Raw genomic sequence first — 20,338 nt, forward strand, 5'->3', positions numbered from 1 at the left:
AAAGGATTATTAGGAACACCATACTAATACTGTGTTTGACCCCCTTTCGCCTTCAGAACTGCCTTAATTCTACGTGGCATTGATTCAACAAGGTGCTGAAAGCATTCTTTACAAATGTTGGCCCATATTGATAGGATAGCATCTTGCAGTTGATGGAGATTTGTGGGATGCACATCCAGGGCACGAAGCTCCCGTTCCACCACATCCCAAAGATGCTCTATTGGGTTGAGATCTGGTGACTGTGGGGGCCAGTTTAGTACAGTGAACTCATTGTCATGTTCAAGAAACCAATTTGAAATGATTCGACCTTTGTGACATGGTGCATTATCCTGCTGGAAGTAGCCATCAGAGGATGGGTACGTGGTGGTCATAAAGGGATGGACATGGTCAGAAACAATGCTCAGGTAGGCCGTGGCATTTAAACGATGCCCAATTGGCACTAGGGGGCCTAAAGTGTGCCAAGAAAACATCCCCCACACCATTACACCACCACCACCAGCCTGCACAGTGGTAACAAGGCATGATGGATCCATGTTCTCATTCTGTTTACGCCAAATTCTGACTCTACCATCTGAATGTCTCAACAGAAATCGAGACTCATCAGACCAGGCAACACTTTTCCAGTCTTCAACTGTCCAATTTTGGTGAGCTTGTGCAAATTGTAGCCTCTTTTTCCTATTTGTAGTGGAGATGAGTGGTACCCGGTGGGGTCTTCTGCTGTTGTAGCCCATCCGCCTCAAGGTTGTACGTGTTGTGGCTTCACAAATGCTTTGCTGCATACCTCGGTTGTAACGAGTGGTTATTTCAGTCAAAGTTGCTCTTCTATCAGCTTGAATCAGTCGGCCCATTCTCCTCTGACCTCTAGCATCAACAAGGCATTTTCGCCCACAGGACTGCCGCATACTGGATGTTTTTCCCTTTTCACACCATTCTTTGTAAACCCTAGAAATGGTTGTGCGTGAAAATCCCAGTAACTGAGCAGATTGTGAAATACTCAGACCGGCCCGTCTGGCACCAACAACCATGCCACGCTCAAAATTGCTTAAATCACCTTTCTTTCCCATTCAGACATTCAGTTTGGAGTTCAGGAGATTGTCTTGACCAGGACCACACCCCTAAATGCATTGAAGCAACTGCCATGTGATTGGTTGGTTAGATAATTGCATTAATGAGAAATTGAACAGGTGTTCCTAATAATCCTTTAGGTGAGTGTATATATATAATACAAATACAGAAGTGAAATATAATTGGATCAGTCTCCACCCCCCTGAGTTAATATTTGGTGGGAGCACCTTTGACAGGACGTCTGTTAATAAATAAATAATAATAATAGTTGCAGTTGTGAGTCTGTTGGAATAGGTCTCCACCAACTTTACACACCTAGATTTGGCAATATTTGACCCTTGTTCCTTGTTGGACAGCGATCTTCACGTCATGCCAGGGCTGTTCGATTGGATGGAGGTCATGGCTCTGACTGGGCCCCTCAAGGACATTGACCCGTGTGTTTCTTAGCCACTCCAGTGTAGTTTTGGCTGTGTGTTTTGGGTCGCTGTCAGGCTGAAGGGAGACTTATATCCCAGTTTGAGCTTTCTTGCACAGGGCAGCTCAAAGACTTGTCTGTACTTTGCTCCATTCATTTCCCCTTCTATCCTGACTAGTGCCCCAGTGCCTGCCGCTCAGAAATATCCCCATAGCACGATGCACGGCTCAGGTATTTTTTATATTTGAATGACACTCCTTTAACGACATCTGTTACACAAAAGTAACCTCACACACCCGCTCACACACAAAGAGAAGAGTCTGACTTCCATGCTGGGGGTTGCCGACCTGCACTAGTAATGCAATAAAATCACAGATTGGGATCACTCCGATGCAAACCTTGAACTGTCTTTGCATGTTTATATCCGTTTTGAATGTGTGTGTGTGTGTGTGTGTGTTAAAGCCAGCAGTTACTGTGTGCATGCTGTGTTGTATGCCAGGGCTATTCAATTGGATGGAGGTCATGGCTGTAAATAATGTCCAGAAGGATGGGTGCAGGGACGGTGATCTATGATACAGCAAAAAAGTTACAATGCACACATTTTAGCAGATGGTTTTGCAGTTATTGTTTTCATTAGTAGGTACTTTCGATTGTCGTATAGGACTTTAAACTGGAGTGTGGCTTGTTTACCTGGTATTGATATCAGAGGAAATAATAATTGCTAAAGTCCTGCTATCGAGTGACCCCCAAGTTACCACAGTACTTTACTCATACCAACTCAGATGAGCGGTGAGGCTGATCTGCATTCATTCACATTGACGCTGTGTGTCATTTTATTCGAGATATAGGTTTATATAAATGTAAATGGACAACATGTCATGGCAAATATAAGCTAGAGAAAAGCAGAGGGGTGAGAGTGAGAGAGAGATCTAGTGTCAAGCAGGAGGTAATTGCCCAGGGGGACCTTAATCACTATTGATTTCTAATTACATGTATTTCTCATTATAATATATTCATGGTTATGTGTTTTTTAAGATCATTTTCGGTATTTTCTTGCTTGGGTTTGAGTCGATTGATTTATATTTCGTGATCGAAACAACTGCAACGATTGATTCAGAAAAATATTCAATCTTTTGAAGCGTTGGAAACATTGCACCGCAGTGACATCAGGTGGCCAGACTAGAGCTGAGCGAAACAGCTGTGTTGATGAAACTGCAGAAGGAATAAGGGGTTCATAAGGAGAGGGCGTTGTCTCCATTATTAAGATGAAAAGGAGGAAAAAGGATGAGATTGTTTGGTGCTATTTGTATTTCACTTTATTAGTAATTATACTTGCCCTAGGGCTCTGCTGAAAAACACAAATGCAAAAAGAGAAACACAAAAAGCAGAACGCAAATGCAAAAGGAAGAACGCAAATGCGAGCGCTATTTGTTTTTGTGTTTCTATTTGCATTCGTTCTTTTTGTGTGTGTTTTTCTTTCTGCATGTGTTTTTCTCTTTGCATTTGTGTTTTGCACTTCAGGGCCACCATAGCTGATCCAGTGGGAGAGTAGAGATTGTTATTGCCATTGCTTAAACTTGTGGGAAAGTGCAATACTGTCTTTTAGAAATTGTCTTTTATTACCATTTCTATAATTGTATATGTCTTTTCTTTCAATAAGGTTAGGGTTTTAGCTTCTTTTATAACCCTTGTTTTATTAAAGGTGATTTTAAGTCGAATTTATATTATGCCTGTGTAAAGAAGTGCCAACTGGCTTTACGCTACCCACCTCGAAGTGCATGCCTGTTAACATAAAATCTGTTGAACTTACCTGCGCCTGTCGTATTGTCTTGGGGTCCTGGTCTGAGCCTGTGCGGGGCAGAAATTGTGTGTGTCGAGTTGCCTTCCTCACTAAACAAAAGGTGGCGTAGTCTTGTTGTCACTTTAGTTGCCACCCATAGCTTGTGGCAATATCTAATACTCGAGTTTGGATTCGAGGCACAAAACACGTAAAACAACAAAATAAAAATGTTATGCTACCTGTTCCGACAACTTAGATGCCATAATTGTGATTTACCCAATCCTTGAATAGTTCACTAAAACTTTCTGTTTTTAAAGGTTTAAGACAAAGATTCTAATCGCTTTCCCTCCAAACTTTTGATTGGTCAGGTTTGGGGTAGTAAAACTGAAATTCAAATCGAAGTAGTCTTTGTCAGTCCTCTCCCTAGATTCCTGAAGGATGTGTTTTGTGTTACCTGGATAAGGTTTTCACTTTAAAACACAATGGCTTGACACTGATAATCTCGTTATCATGGCACCTGTCAGTGGGTGGGATATATTAGGCAGCAAGTGAACATTTTGTCCTCAAAGTTGATGTGTTAGAAGCAGGAAAAATGGGCAGCGTAAGGATCTGAGCGACTTTGACAAGGGCCAAATTGTGATGCTAGACGACTGGGTCAGAGCATCTCCAAAACTGCAGCTCTTGTGGGGTGTTCCCGGTCTGCAGTGGTCAGTACCTATCAAAAGTGGTCCAAGGAAGGAAAAGCGGTGAACCGGCGACAGGGTCATGGGCGGCCAAGGCTCATTGATGCACGTGAGGAGTGAAGGCTGGCCCGTGTGGTCCGATCCAACAGACGAGCTACTGTAGCTCAAATTGCTGAAAAAGTGAATGCTGGTTCTGATAGAAAGGTGTCAGACACACAGCGCATCGCAGTTTGTTGCGAATGGGGCTGCGTAGCCGCAGACCAGTCAGCGCCTACAATGGGCACGTGTACTAGGCACCAACTGGGCCGTTTCTAGCCTTTTGGGGGCCCTAAGCAGGATTTGATTTGGGGGTCTCCCTCACTATAGCTCACTTGGCACAACATCGATCTAAATGTCTGTATCAGCACACATATGTACAAACAAACATACAATGTACAAATATACATATGAAGTCTAAATAATGATATTTGGCCACTAGATGACACTGTATGGACTGTAACACAACACAAACACCGATGAATGGAGACCGAACGAACATTCGAAGACTGCCCTATAAAGAAGAGTGATTTGTTTTCCATACATATATGTAATGTTCAATTGCTCTGGCAACACAAATTTGATTGTCATGCCAATAAGATCCTTACATTGAAATTGAATTGAGAGAGTCCGCATGTCTAATATATGCGCTCTGTTCTTTCTATCCATTGAAAATTGAGTAATGTTTACTGTTTCATCATTTCATTTTTATAATTTCACTCAGCTCTTTTTGCCATTAACGTAATTTGTTTCTCTCCTTCACTTGTCATAGCGTCTGTGTTCTGTTATTCACTGTGAGATCTGATAATCAAATTTGCAGCCAAATAGATTGAGTTGCCCTAAAATGTGACTCTTTTTCCTAATAACGTGGCAGGCACAGGTGTCAATAACTCTATCTAGAACAAGCTCCAATTGACAAATCCCATTTGCTGTTTTTTTAGACACCATGTTATAATAAAATCCTATTTGGTGGCAGGTAAGGGGTGAACTTGGACTGTCCAGTTAAAGAAACGAGAAAACACCCTCACAGCCAGACAGCTATCTGGTTTAGTATGCCAGTATGCCAGCAAGCCACTGTACACACTCTTCTGTATAGGGCTGTCTTCAAAGGTTCGAACGTTCCCAAGGTTTGTTCGGTCTCCAGACATTCGGACGTTGTAACAAACCTTTTAAGACTCGTCACCTGACAATCACATAGATTTATTTTCTCTTGTTGACAGAAATTGACAATGTTTGAATACTGTAGCGCCACCGCACCAAACAAAGGGTTAATGGGGTAAAGGCGGTGCGGTGGGGAGGGAGAGGCATAAAAGGTGAAGGGAGGTGGAAGAGCCACTGAGTTTGAGTGTGTTCAGTCCCTGAGACCTGTGTGTGCTGCAGTAATAATAAATACAATGATTGGTTGTTGATCCACACTTCACATGTCCCACTATCTAAATTAAAATATATCATTTGTATACTGCCCATTACTCAAATAAATGTGGCTGGATATATATATATAAGTTTGAAACCGTCATAAAAAGGCCCTCAATTGCCACTGTCGTGTCAGCAGGCAATTTTCCTAATTTTAAACAATGTCTTTTGAAAATATACGATTACACTTTTAAAGAAATATATATATACACCGATCAGCCATAACATTATGACCACCTGCCTAATATTGTGTAGGTCTCCCTTTTGCCGACAAAACAGCCCTGACCCGTCGAGGCATGGACTCCACTAGACCTCTGAAGGTGTGCTGTGGTATCTGGCACCAAGACTTTCCCAGTCTATGTTTGGGAAATTGAAACCCCCCATTATAACAGCCACATCCTTGCTACATGCAGTCCTGATTACACTGTACAATGCAGCATATTTGCTGAATATCTGAGTTGGGTGGCCTGTAACACTCCTACCGCTAAACCTCCACATCTCTTGTCCAATAGTTTCACCCACAAAGATTCTGTTCCGTTACTGGGATCTAATACGAGTTCTTCTGCCTCAATGTCATTTTTCACATATAACGCTACCCCACCCCCTCTTCGATTTTGCCTGTCTCTCCTAAACTGTGTGTATGCTTCCAACTTGTATTCATCCCCATCGTTTTCTGTAAGCCATGTTTCCGTCACTCCTACAACATCATAGTCACATGCCAGCACTGTGGCTTCTAGGTCTAACATCTTGTCTCTTATACTCCTGGTATTGAGGTAAAAACATTTCAGGACTTTCCTACTAGCAGTTTCCCTTGGTTTTCTTTCCTTAGAGGAACATCTCCCATTGTCACAGCTCCCTGCCCCCCTGGTCCCTAGTTTAAATGATTCTCAAGTCAAAGAGATTGGAATTTTGCTAACCTCTGGTAGTGTTGTTGCTCTGTCTCTATGTCACTCTGCCTCTCTCTCTCTCTCTCTCTCTCTCTCTCTCTCTCTCTCTCTCTCTCTCTCTCTCTCTCTCTCTCTCTCTTTCTCGCTCTCGTTTCAGTATGAAACATATTACAATCAATCAATTTTGATCTAGTATAGCGCCCTTTCGCAGGGCAGCCACGAATTAAAAATAAACAAATACAGACAAAATGATCAAATCATTAGGCCCGGAAGACAGAAAAACAACAACTCCTAGTAAATGAGTAGTAAACATGTGGTAAATGAGTAGTAAATTAAGGCACCACAGTAGGATTTGATGTTCCGCCTGTGTGTGTCTCTTGCTACGCCCAGCAGCTCAAAGGTAATAAGGCAGTGATGGGAAATCAACTGGTTTTGTGCCGATATTATTACGCCATATTACAAGTCTCCCATTTTAATACGTTTATCATAGTTTCCCTATTGCAACAGCACCAATTTAAATTAAGTAAAAGCATTGTAGCGACTTGTGTTTATTTTGGCAAATCATTCGACAGCCAATTGAAGTCATTTCCCCCAGAACTGTGCTGTGTGTGTTCAGAATATTATATATTGTTTTATGTCAGCTCTCTCTCGCTCAGCTTAAACAAAATGAGCAATGCTAAGACTGTCTGAAACGAGGAACACAACAGATGGCCGCCTCTCACCTGTCCTGTCCTGTGTCTGTCTGTGGCAACTTGTCAGTCCTCTCAGATGAGTTCCACAACACATTTTACAGCTCATTTCAATTGTGGATAATAAGAACAGAACAATGTAGTAATCTATTATGTATTCTGTATCAGTAATCGGTTACATAGTGCATTCATTCTGAATAAAGAATTGTAGATTCCCTCCCAACCACAGTGTGCTTTTTCTAATAGAATATAATTGATTGATGTCATCATCAGGGCAAGTACATCGTGTCACACAAACAATGCATTCTGTTCCCTGAGCAGCACATTCAGTAATATCAATTTGATTAGTAAAGTAGGCTACCATGTCTCTGACCAAAAGTGCCTCCACAGGCAGCCCTTTGAGGAGATAATACTGACATTCATGTTGGCACACATAAGGCTTGTGTATGAGACACCTGACAGGCAATTAGACTTCTTCACACAGAGAGCTGGTACAATCTGGCCGACGTGGACAATTTGGGAACATTGCTAAATAGACTGGACTGAGTTTTTAATGGACACCACAGGAGCACGATGGGTCGAATGGCCTCCTCTCATTCGTAACCTCTCTCATGTTCTAATGATCTGAAAAGTCAAAAATATAGATATGGCACGGTCTCAAACTAGAGAGGACAAAATTACGGGGATTGAACCATTTCATTAAGCTTTCATATTATTTGCAAATCATGTGCAAGAGAACACTACCACCGCCAGAAATGTACTGATGATCATCAGCTGATTACAAAATATAATGTTACACCATCAGAGAGAACACTCTCCAGAAGTGACCATAAAAAAATGCAAAAACAGGGATTCAGGTGAAAGTTTGAAATCATTTCTCACACCAGTATTTCAATAAGAGCATCTTTAAAAGGATTATATTTTGTTGAGATCTGCACAGCAATATTCAATTTTCCTTTTACTATAAAAATCGCAGGATGGAAAGGACCATTCAAGTCTGAATCTGCAGCTGTAATGATACTCAGCTTCCACTCAATATTGTGATGTTCTTGTATGAGGTGGCAGTCTGGTGGATTGCACAGTCCCTGTCTTCACTCAATACAGGGGAAGCTCTACAGTTTTCTAGGCTGAATCAATATGATTGTAACAGGGAGCAGCACACGCAGGGCTCGGATGAGCCGACAGGCTTGTGTTTATTCAGCACCTTTGAAACGACTGAAAATAAAGCAAACTATAAAAAGAAATGCAAATAAACGGACACAGGAAAGATGTTCAGGCGCTCCAAGACTCAGGGGTCTGGGGTCTCCCTGAAAGACAGACCGGTCACAATGCTGAACAGACTCTAAAACACACTCTTGATCAATGACTATACTTCATTCATTACACTGCATGAATCGGTGACTTGCAGTTTTTGAAACGGAGTGTCTGAATCATCTGAAGGCCATCTTTGCGTGAATGGGAGTGTGTTGATGCAACATTATGTGACACTGGAGTAACGTCTTCCTCATCTCAATATCCATGATATTCTGTGGTTCGATGATACTTTGCTGCCTGCAGCATTGAGCGAGAGGACATGATCGCACTGTGATAACCACGTGTCGGCTGCTTTGTTAACTTATGCAAAGTATGAAATGACACACCCTGTGACAGTGGGATGAAGGGAGTGAGCTGTGAATTCTCCTGCATAAATAGAGCTGACTGCTCCTCACACCACAACACTGAACCCAGAGACACCATGAAGGCTACGATCATACTGTTCGCCATCGCCGCGCTCTACAGCAGTAAGTGAAACCCACGACAATTCATGGTCAGTCGTTGTGTATTGTGCTGCAATGGACTGAAACACCAGAGGAGTGTTTAACTAGGAACGCAGTGCAGATTAGTCCAAATAACAGCAAATGTGGAGATGACTTTCTAAATGATACAAGGTCTTAAAAATGCAGAGTTTTGAAAGCTGAGGCTGTGGTTTATGTGTCTTTTTTGAAACGCTATACAGATCATCTGTCCAGCATGAAGAAGCCGCCCATTGTGTCTGTGTCAGTCTAGTGCTGTATCGATCCCACACTCGTCTGCTTTACATGCTTTTCTGTTCAGTTTCAGCTGTAGGTGCACTGGCCTACCAGCAGATTACTCCCAAATTATTACGTCAGTAAGAACAGTAAGGTAAGGAGACTTAAAAGTTGACTATTTATGATTATTATGACTATTGAATGTAGATCTTATACTCACACAAGTTCCATGACAGCTCTATCTGCACCAGATGACTTTAACAGGGGTTAATGCAGCTACATACAAAAAGCCATTCACCACAGTTCTCAACTTCACAGCAAAAGGTGTATTTGTGCAAAATGTTGCAATAAAGACAAAAGAAAACTTTTCACCACAGAGACCCCATGAACTGCAAAGCAGGGTTTCAGTTCAGAGTGTGAGAAAAGTTATTGCGTAAAGTCAAGAATAATGTAATGTTACAAACATTCCTAATTTAGCAGATAGGAAAATATCTGCATGATTGTTATTTGTATCAGATACAGGGTTTGCTTTTATAATAATAACCCATGCATTCTGTCTTGTATTTCAGATGTAATTATATAATAGTATATGTTGTATACACACACAAGAGTCACATATTGGTACATGACAAACTGAAGGACAGTACATTTCTACCATATATGAAAACTGTGTGTTTGTTCCCTCTGGGTTTGTAGTGTAGGAGAGAAATGTGCAAGAGCAACAGATCAGTTAGCAGAGGATCTTATAAACATAGATATTGGTCATTTTTCTTTACATCATATCAAAAACAAAAGGGTCATTTTGAAGATACAAACATTAGCATTTCAGCATCAAGAAAAGATCTGCATGGAGCTCAAAGTGACAAGAGAGTCTTTTTACAGAGAGACAGAGTCACTGGGGGTTCAGGGACCTTGCGTTTCATTATTATAACCTATTTGTCTGTCTGTGTTTTCCTAGCGGTATCCGGCCGAAGTAATCAAGACCATTCCAGCCGTGCTCTATTGACCCAAGAAACTGTAACAGCCTGTATAGTAGGAAGAGTGATGATGCTGTTTGACTAATAAAATCCCTGTCCACAAAGCTGTGTTTCTGCCTCTCATTACCAGTGCTGAGAGCATCTTGTGTCTGTAAGGAAGGGTGTTGACAATGCAGTGTAACTGCACCTGCAGACCTGGACTCACAACACTGTGCAGCCTGTTCAAACACAAGCAAGGACTTCTGAATTGCCCTCCAGCCTTGGAAAAGCTCGGGCCAATTTGACGTCATAGATTTGCTCTCACTGTTAGAGTGCTGATTGTTGTAGTCTCGGACTTTAACGATTACAGTAGACACACTTTGTATTAGTTGCATATGACTCCCATAGTCTGTGGCATTGACTTGTTGCCTATAAACAATTTGGTTGTTTCAATCGTAAAGGTTTAAAGTATGGAAACATTTTAATAATTTCTTATCAACATTCACTGTGACTTGATTTGGTACACGGTTTAAATAAAACTTTCAAATAAATGAGTATAACTCCTTAACATTGAAGAGAAGTAGTAGGTTATCTACAAAGGGGGATATTACACGAGCTTCAACGCTGTGGTCACTGAGAGACAGGAGAGGTGGACACACAGAGGACCGGAGAGACAGGAGAGGTGGACACAGAGAGGACCGGCGCTGTGGTCACTGAGAGACAGGAGATGTGGACACAGAGAGGACTGGTGCTGTGGTCACTGAGAGACAGGAGAGGTGGACACACAGAGGACAGTGTGGTCACTGAGAGACAGGAGAGGTGGACACACAGAGGACCGGAGAGACAGGAGAGGTGGACACAGAGAGGACCGGTGCTGTGGTCACTGAGAGACAGGAGAGGTGGACACAGAGAGGACCAGCGCTGTGGTCACTGAGAGACAGGAGATGTGGACACAGAGAGGACCGGCTGGGGTGTTTGGCTTGAGTTTGGCTTGAGTTTGCACCAGTAAAGTGGAGCCTCTATTTCCTGACACGTCTCATAGACTGTGTACTGCTGTGCAGTGCAGTAAACTACAGTATTGTGCAGTGCAGTAAAGCATTGTGCAGTACTGTGCTGTGCAGTGCAGTAGAGTACAGTATTGTGCAGTGTAGTAGATAGCAGTATTGTGCAGTGCAGTAGCATACAGTATTGTGCAGTGCAGTGCATTAGAGTACAGTAAAGTGCAGTGCATTAGAGTACAGTATTGTTAATGTAAAGTACAGTATTGTGCAGTGTAGTGGATAACAGTATTCTGCAGTGCAGTAGAGTACAGTATTGTGCTGTGCAGTGCAGTAGACTACAGTATTGTGCAGTGCAGTGCAGTAGTGTGTGTGTCTGTGTGTGTGTGTCTCACAAATAACACTAATCGTTTGATATTGATTGTTGTAAGTGATGTTTTAGCCCAATGTTTAATGTCTTAAAAGGGGCTCCTAACTGTACAGTGTTACAGATGTATTGCAGTGATTTATTTGGGGATGTAGCATTCTGTCCAATCAGACATATTAAGCAGCCCCTGTTTTGTTCACTAATACCATTCCCTCTTGCTCTGAACAAATACTCAGGGATGTGTCCATACTGAAGCACTGCTGCGGGTGAGAGGGGCGGAGAAGTTGTCTATATTGTCTATTGTGTTAATGTCAATGAAAAACATAATTTTGTCACTAGCAGCTGGTAGCAAATATGGTGGTTCATTATTGCAGGATTTTTCTGAATTGCCCTCCTTATCCTTGTAATTTGCTTCAATTGTAGCTTAAAAACTGAGTTTTACAAAAATCAATCTCCTCTCTGTAATAGCCCCCCTATTTCCAAAATCCTATAATTGCCCCTGCTGGGCTGCAACAGTAATTCAGTTACATCCTCAAAGTAGAATCATTCATGAAATTGATGTAAAATATGATTGAAGGCGATGTACATGGAGACAGAAACAGTCCTGCTGTGCTGCAGTGAATACAGTGCCATCTCTACAGGAAGAGTGTCCATGTGGGAGGGAACAGCAGTCACAGGCAAAGGGGAGATTATAGAGCCCACAAGTGAGGGATATATACAGCCCATGGAGACACTGCGGAGAGCTGACAGAGGAGGCCACAGACTGATGCTCTATGCTGCCGCCCACTGGACAGTATCTGAATGGCTTCCTGTGAATACACCATGAAACAGATCCATAGGCATTTATTGTATCTCATTGGAAGGGCAAGACATGGAATGGGCTTACACTCCCTCATGGCTTTGAGATCATGAATTGGGCCCTGACATCTTAGTTATTTTATTTCAGAACGAACAGGTCACAGTGTCTGGACAGTGATGAGGGAAATGCAGATCGGCTAGTGGGTAGAAGGCCACACCACAGAAACAACAATCAACATAAGCAGGATGTCTTTGGGTTGTGGGAGCAGCCTGGCGACCTCCACACAGGCAGACCTCCTGGACTGGAATCGAACCCGGGTCCCTGGATGTATAAGGCAGCAGCGTCGATCACTGTGCCGTCAACATCGGCAGTGAAGTGCAAAATATTAAAAGACATGGGAATTTGGTAAGAGGACATAAACATCTGCATGGGCACCTGTTTTTGGATTTGGATATCGAATCAAGTCGGATCCAATGAGTTGCCCAGCCCCAGACCACCTTCCGGCAGCAGCTCAAGACCACACCTGTTCAGACTACCTGTACTGCCTCAACGGCCTGGGAAACACGCAGGCACTACTTTGAGCTTCCTAACCTCCACCTAATCTGTACCTCGATGCGACAAATGATTCTGTTTGTTTTTGTGAAGAGCGTCTTCCTGTCATTACTGAAGGCTGCCCTGGGTAAGGGCATCTGCCAGTACATCAATTCACACTAATAACAGGGAAGAGAGCGCTTGTGTGGACTGGGTTCACAGCAGAGAACAGAGGAGTGCACAGAGAGAGAGAGAGACAGAGAGAGAAAAGAAAGTGATGAAAATGTTATTTGGTAAAGTACTTCTGCCCAGCCTCACCTCCACAGTGACATTCGCAGCGCTGATGGTCTCCTTCCCCTCACAGAGCAGCACGGCGTAGTTTCCCCGGTCGGCTCTTCTCAACTCAACTCAGATCCAGCTCCTCGTCCTGCACTGGCGCTCTGTGCTCGTACCCGGGGCCAGGGTGGCTCGCTGCGCCCCTCTCCACAGCCACACAGAGACGGAGGCTCCCCCTCCCGCCGGAGCAAACCGCACCCCCACTGGAGCGCTTCTCTCTTTACTATGTTATGGTTACGTGTACGTAACGTATACAGATTCCTACTTCAATGTGTCCTGAATGCAACCTTTAAAGCAACACAATGTGGACACTGTGAGAGGGTCACTGAACAAACAAAACAAGAACAATACAATAAATGCACTATTGCCACAGGACGAATCCTGTTGACATCATGCTTTATGCTGACACTTGTAATTGGGCAGAATAGTTGGAAACCTCTTATTGTAAGATTTGTTTCTTCCCTCTTCCAGATTGTTGTGCAAAATGCGTGTGACAAAACCGCTTGAAATGTATAATTCGCACACGCTACTCCACTGCTCCGCTCCCTCCACTGGCCCCCGATAGCGGCACGCATTCAGCTCAAAACATTGACCCTCACCTACCGCTGTCTCGACCACACTGCACCAAGATACCTTCAGACACTCGTCTCTCCACACATCCCCTCCAGACCACTGCGCTCCTCCAGCGCCAGAAGACTAACTCTGCCTCCTCTCCACTCTCCTTCCTCCAGAGCCGCTCCTTCTCATCCCCGGCCAGATGGTGGAACGACCTGCCCACCGAAGTCAAAACAGCAGAGTCCTTGACCTCCGTCCGGCGCTTACTCAAGACGCATATTTTCAGACAGTACTTGTAATATTAGTCCTTTTAATCCCCGTTAGATAGCACTTCACAGCATTTTATCATGCTTCTTGCATTATTGATTGATCAATAACCTCCTTGCTCCCTTTCCCGTAGCCCTTGACTGTGACCCTACATCTTGGCAGCACTTAGCTTTTACTTTCCAGGATGTAGGACCTCACTTACTGTACTTACCTGTGTAAATTGGAAGTTGTAAAATCTATTATACTTTGAATTGCTTTGTATAATGTAAATTTGAATTTGTAATGTTTGATGGCTTGTACTGAACTGTATTATTGCACTTATGTTGTAAGTCACCCTGGTCTGCCAAGAAATAAAAATACTACTAATAAAAATAATCATATTAATGATTAATGATCCTCAGCCCCAGGCCTCACTCGGCACCACTCCACTGTCAAACTACTGCTGTACGCTGATGACCTGGTCCTGCTCTCACCCACACAGCGGGGCTGCAGCAGAGCCTGACCAGACTAGAGCAGTACTGCCAGGACTGGGCCTTGGAAGCCAACCTGGACAAGACCACAATCAAGGTGTTCCAGAAAAGAGCCAAGAACCAGGCACAGCAATTTCAATTCTTTCTAAATGGCAACACGGTACAGCACACAACCAATTACACATACCTCGGTCTGGACATTAGTGCATCAGGGGGCTTCAATGCAGCTATGAGTGCACTGAAAGAAAAGGCACGCAGGGCTTTTTATGCAATTAAAAACGATTGTACAACTTAAGACCTCCAGTGAGGATCTGTCTTTAAATCTTTGACAGTATATTGTCTCCAATCCTCCTGTACGGTAGTGAAGTGTGGGGCCAGTAACTTACCCTGATCACAGCAAGTGGGACAGCAGCCCAACTGAGAGCCTGCACCTGCAGTTCTGCAGACACCTGCTCCAGCTGCACAGGAGCGCAGCCAATAACGCATGCAGAGCTGAACTGGGCCGCCTCCCCCTGCTGCTCACTGTGCACAAGAGGGCCCTGAAGTACTGGGTCCACCTCTACAACAGCCACCCTCACTCCTACTGCCACACAGCACTGCGGAGCCAGGAGCATGGCCCTAAACAGTGCGCCATTCGTACCCTGGCACAGCCCCTCACTGAGCAGAGCCACACCAGCCCCAGTGGGCAGACAGCGGGCACCAGGATCAACAACATCACCAAGAAGATGAGAGCACAATACCTGGAGCGCTGGCACACAGAAACTGAGCAGCAGCACAAACTGCAGTGTGACCGCTCTCTACAGAGGGACTACAGCCTGGCACCGTACCCGCTGAGAGTGAAGGACCCCAAACAGAGACAAACCTGAGCCAGTACAGACTCAGTGCCCACAGCTTGGAAATAGAAACAGGGCGACACAGGCAGACCTGGAAGCCCAGAGAGGAGAGACTGTGTGGACAGTGTGCACAGGGGGAGGTGGAGGACGAGACGCACTTCCTGCTGCACTGAACCAAATACTCCACAGCCAGGGACACGCACCTCCCGAAACTCTCAGCCCAGGTCACAGGATCCAAGAGCTCAGTGATGAAGGCAAAATAAAAATCCTGTTAGGAGAGGATGAGCATACAGCAGAGCTGGCTGCCGACTATGTGCTCACCTGCCACAAACTGAGAGAGACAGTGTAAAAGACACTGTGTACTATGTATACATATATAGTACCAATTAATGCAGAATAGTTTTGTAAATGCTGTGTTCTATGTACACTCACCTAAAGGATTATTAGGAACACCATACTAATACTGTGTTTGACCCCCTTTCGCCTTCAGAACTGCCTTAATTCTACGTGGCATTGATTCAACAAGGTGCTGAAAGCATTCTTTAGAAATGTTGGCCCATATTGATAGGATAGCATCTTGCAGTTGATGGAGATTTGTGGGATGCACATCCAGGGCATGAAGCTCCCGTTCCACCACATCCCAAAGATGCTCTATTGGGTTGAGATCTGGTGACTGTGGGGGCCAGTTTAGTACAGTGAACTCATTGTCATGTTCAAGAAACCAATTTGAAATGATTCGACCTTTGTGACATGGTGCATTATCCTGCTGGAAGTAGCCATCAGAGGATGGGTACATGGTGGTCATAAAGGGATGGACATGGTCAGAAACAATGCTCAGGTAGGCCGTGGCATTTAAACGATGCCCAATTGGCACTAAGGGGCCTAAAGTGTGCCAAGAAAACATCCCCCACACCATTACACCACCACCACCAGCCTGCACAGTGGTAACAAGGCATGATGGATCCATGTTCTCATTCTGTTTACGCCAAATTCTGACTCTACCATCTGAATGTCTCAACAGAAATCGAGACTCATCAGACCAGGCAACATTTTTCCAGTCTTCAACTGTCCAATTTTGGTGAGCTTGTGCAAATTGTAGCCTCTTTTTCCTATTTGTAGTGGAGATGAGTGGTACCCAGTGGGGTCTTCTGCTGTTGTAGCCCATCCGCCTCAAGGTTGTACGTGTTGTGGCTTCACAAATGCTTTGCTGCATACCTCGGTTGTAACGAGTGGTTATTTCAGTCAAAGTTGCTCTTCTATCAGCTTGAATCAGTCGGCCCATTCTCCTCTGACCTCTAGCATCAACAAGGCATTTTCGCCCACAGGACTGCCGCATACTGGATGTTTTTCCCTTTTCACACCATTCTTTGTAAACCCTAGAAATGGTTGTGCGTGAAAATCCCAGTAACTGAGCAGATTGTGAAATACTCAGACCGGCCCGTCTGGCACCAACAACCATGCCACGCTCAAAATTGCTTAAATCACCTTTCTTTCCCATTCAGACATTCAGTTTGGAGTTCAGGAGATTGTCTTGACCAGGACCACACCCCTAAATGCATTGAAGCAACTGCCATGTGATTGGTTGGTTAGATAATTGCATTAATGAGAAATTGAACAGGTGTTCCTAATAATCCTTTAGGTGAGTGTATATTAATGTATGTAATGTCTGTAAACTTGTGTGTATTGTATGTATACAGTATTATTGCCACTGCACTATTCTGTGTTTTGCAGTGGACCCCCCTGTACTTGCTTTGGCAAAACGGGTGTAACCTTGTCAAGCCAATAAAGCTGTTTTTGAATTTGAATTTGAATTTGAGAAGGGGAGGTTGCGAGGTTGTGATCAGTGTGCACGTATCCCCAGTGGCACTGTCACATAATGCATGTGGTCAATCTATTTTCTACAACTGTTGTATATATATATATATATATTGGTGTAATAAACGTATTACTTCAGGGATGTATCCTGAGAAAGTACAAAACCACTACAGAAGTGTACGAAGGCTGCTGTCTATAACTTAGGGATCAGTGCACGACTTCTATCGATGGGTATCAGTTGCTCTCCCAACCAAGGTGTGATGTAAATACAAAGCATACGCCTGGAAGCAAACCTAATGTTATGCGTAACTGCTTTGTTTTAGCAGATTTTTAATTTGTGGTGTATTTTCTTCAGAATAATATATATTTTTTAATACCATAATACATCATTGTTTACTATAAAGTCGTCCTCGCTATCTTAAAACACTGAAGCATATCAACATCATACAATGTCATCTAGACCACTGGAAAACACATGCAATTGCATGGAGCCTCTCAGATGAGTTCCACCACACATTTTACAGGTCATTTAAACTGTGGATAATAAAAACAGAACAATGTAATAATTGTGTGTATTTTATATCATTAATCCACTACATATTCCATTAATTCTGAATAAAGTATTGTAGATTTTCTCTGAATTCCCACCCAACCACAGTGTGCTTTTTCTAATAGAATATAATTGATTGATGTCATCATCAGGGCAAGTGCAACGTGTCACACAAACAATGCATTCTGTTCCCTGAGCAGCACATTCAGTAATATCAATTTGATTAGTAAAGTAGGCTACCATGTCTCTGTCCAAAAGTTCAGGTTGGTACACATGAGGGTTGTGTATGAGACACCTGACAGGACATTAGACTTCTTCACATAGAGATCTGGTACAATCTGGCTGAAGCCGACAATGTGTTGATGCAACATTATGTGACACTGGAGTAACGTCTTCCTCATCTGAATATCCATGATATTCTGTGGTTCGATGATACTTTGCTGCCTGCAGCATTGAGAGAGAGGACATGATCGCACTGTGATAACCACGTGTCGGCTGCTTTGTTGTTGACTTATGCAAAGTATTAAATGACACACCCTGTGGCAGTGAGCTCTCCTGCATAAATAGAGCTGACTCTGCTCCTCACACCACAACACTGAACCCAGAGACACCATGAAGGCTACGATCATACTGTTCGCCATCGCCGCGCTCTACAGCAGTAAGTGAAACCCACGACAATTCATGGTCAGTCGTTGTGTATTGTGCCGCAATGGACTGAAACACCAGAGGAGTGTTTAACTAGGAACGCAGTGCAGATTAGTCCAAATAACAGCAAATGTGGAGATGACTTTCTTAATGATACAAGGTCTTAAAAATGCAGAGTTTTGAAAGCTGAGGCTGTGGTTTATGTGTCTATTTTGAAACGCTATACAGATCATCTGTCCAGCATGAAGAAGCCGCCCATTGTGTCTGTGTCAGTCTAGTGCTGTATCGATCCCACACTCGTCTGCTTTACATGCTTTTCTGTTCAGTTTCAGCTGTAGGTGCACTGGCCAACCAGCAGATTACTACCACCTCAGGTTCTGGTAGTGGAAGGTAAGGTAATGAGACTTAAAAGTTGACTAATTCAGATTATTATGACTATTGAATGTAGAGCTTATACTCACACAAGTTCCATGACAGCTCTATCTGCACCAGATGACTTTAACAGGGGTTAATGCAGCTACATACAAAAAGCCATTCACCACAGTTCTCAACTTCACAGCAAAAGGTGTATTTGTGCAAAATGTTGCAATAAAGACAAAAGAAAACTTTTCACCACAGAGACCCCATGAACTGCAAAGCAGGGTTTCAGTTCAGAGTGTGAGAAAAGTTATTGCGTAAAGTCAAGAATAATGTAATGTTAGAAACATTCCTAATTTAGCAGATAGGAAAATATCTGCATGATTGTTATTTGTATCAGATACAGGGTTTGCTGTTATAATAATAACCCATGCATTCTGTCTTGTATTTCAGATGTAATTATATAATAGTATATGTTGTATACACACACAATGGTGTCACATATTGGTACATGACAAACTGAAGGACAGTACATTTCTACCATATATGAAAACTGTGTGTTTGTTCCCTCTGGGTTTGTAGTGTAGGAGAGAAATGTGCAAGAGCAACAGATCAGTTAGCAGAGGATCTTATAAACATAGATATTGGTCATTTTTCTTTACATCATATCAGAAACAAAAGGGTCATTTTGAAGATACAAACATTAGCATTTCAGCATCAAGAAAAGATCTGCATGGAGCTCAAAGTGACAAGAGAGTCTTTTTACAGAGAGACAGAGAGTCACTGGGGGTTCAGGGACCTTGCGTTTCATTATTATAACCTATTTGTCTGTCTTTGATTTCCTAGCGGTATCCGGCCGAAGTAATCAAGACCATTCCAGCCGTGCTCTATTGACCCAAGAAACTGTAACAGCCTGTATAGTAGGAAGAGTGATGATGCTGTTTGACTAATAAAATCCCTGTCCACAAAGCTGTGTTTCTGCCTCTCATTACCAGTGCTGAGAGCATCTTGTGTCTGTAAGGAAGGGTGTTGACAATGCCGTGTAACTGCACCTGCAGACCTGGACTCACAACACTGTGCAGCCTGTTCAAACACAAGCAAGGACTTCTGAATTGCCCTCCAGCCTTGGAAAAGCTCGGGCCAATTTGACGTCATAGATTTGCTCTCACTGTTAGAGTGCTGATTATTGTAGTCTCGGACTTTAACGATTACAGTAGACACACTTTGTATTAGTTGCATATGACTCCCATAGTCTGTGGCATTGACTTGTTGCCTATAAACAATTTGGTTGTTTCAGTCGTAAAGGTTTAAAGTATGGAAACATTTTAATAATTTCTTATCAACATTCACTGTGACTTGATTTGGTACACGGTTTAAATAAAACTTTCAAATAAATGAGTATAACTCCTTAACATTGAAGAGAAGTAGTAGGTTATCTACAAAGGGGGATATTACACGAGCTTCAACGCTGTGGTCACAGAGAGACAGGAGAGGTGGACACACAGAGGACAGTGTGATCAGTGAGAGACAGGAGAGGTGGACACACAGAGGACAGGGTGATCAGTGAGAGACAGGAGAGGTGGACACACAGAGGACCGGAGAGACAGGAGAGGTGGACACAGAGAGGACCGGTGCTGTGGTCACTGAGAGACAGGAGAGGTGGACACACAGAGGACAGTGTGGTCACTGAGAGACAGGAGATGTGGACACAGAGAGGACCAGGACCACACAGCAATTAAAGTCCAGTATTTGTTACAAGTAAATAAATGAACAGTATTTTAATTGTATTGATATCAAAAGTAAACATTGATAAAGTAGGACAGATCTCATACTGTCCAATACAAACACATTAACAATTATACATGCACAGTATCTGTACTTT

The 20,338-nt window shown here is 43.2% G+C and overlaps 2 long non-coding RNA genes across 2 annotated transcripts; both read left to right on the forward strand.

The window, feature by feature from the left end:
- The first annotated feature begins 7,953 nt into the window (after positions 1-7,953).
- Positions 7,954-10,058, forward strand: LOC136768440 (uncharacterized). Its single transcript, XR_010821976.1, has 3 exons — positions 7,954-8,749; positions 9,063-9,131; positions 9,936-10,058. It is a non-coding gene; the product is annotated as an uncharacterized LOC136768440 (long non-coding RNA).
- A 7,945-nt stretch (positions 10,059-18,003) lies between these two features.
- LOC136768437 (uncharacterized) lies at positions 18,004-19,425 on the forward strand. The gene is made up of 3 exons (XR_010821971.1): positions 18,004-18,112; positions 18,426-18,489; positions 19,303-19,425. It is a non-coding gene; the product is annotated as an uncharacterized LOC136768437 (long non-coding RNA).
- Positions 19,426-20,338: the final 913 nt, after the last annotated feature.

Source organism: Amia ocellicauda, chromosome 14, assembly GCF_036373705.1.
Source record: "Amia ocellicauda isolate fAmiCal2 chromosome 14, fAmiCal2.hap1, whole genome shotgun sequence".
Lineage (NCBI taxonomy): Eukaryota > Metazoa > Chordata > Actinopteri > Amiiformes > Amiidae > Amia > Amia ocellicauda.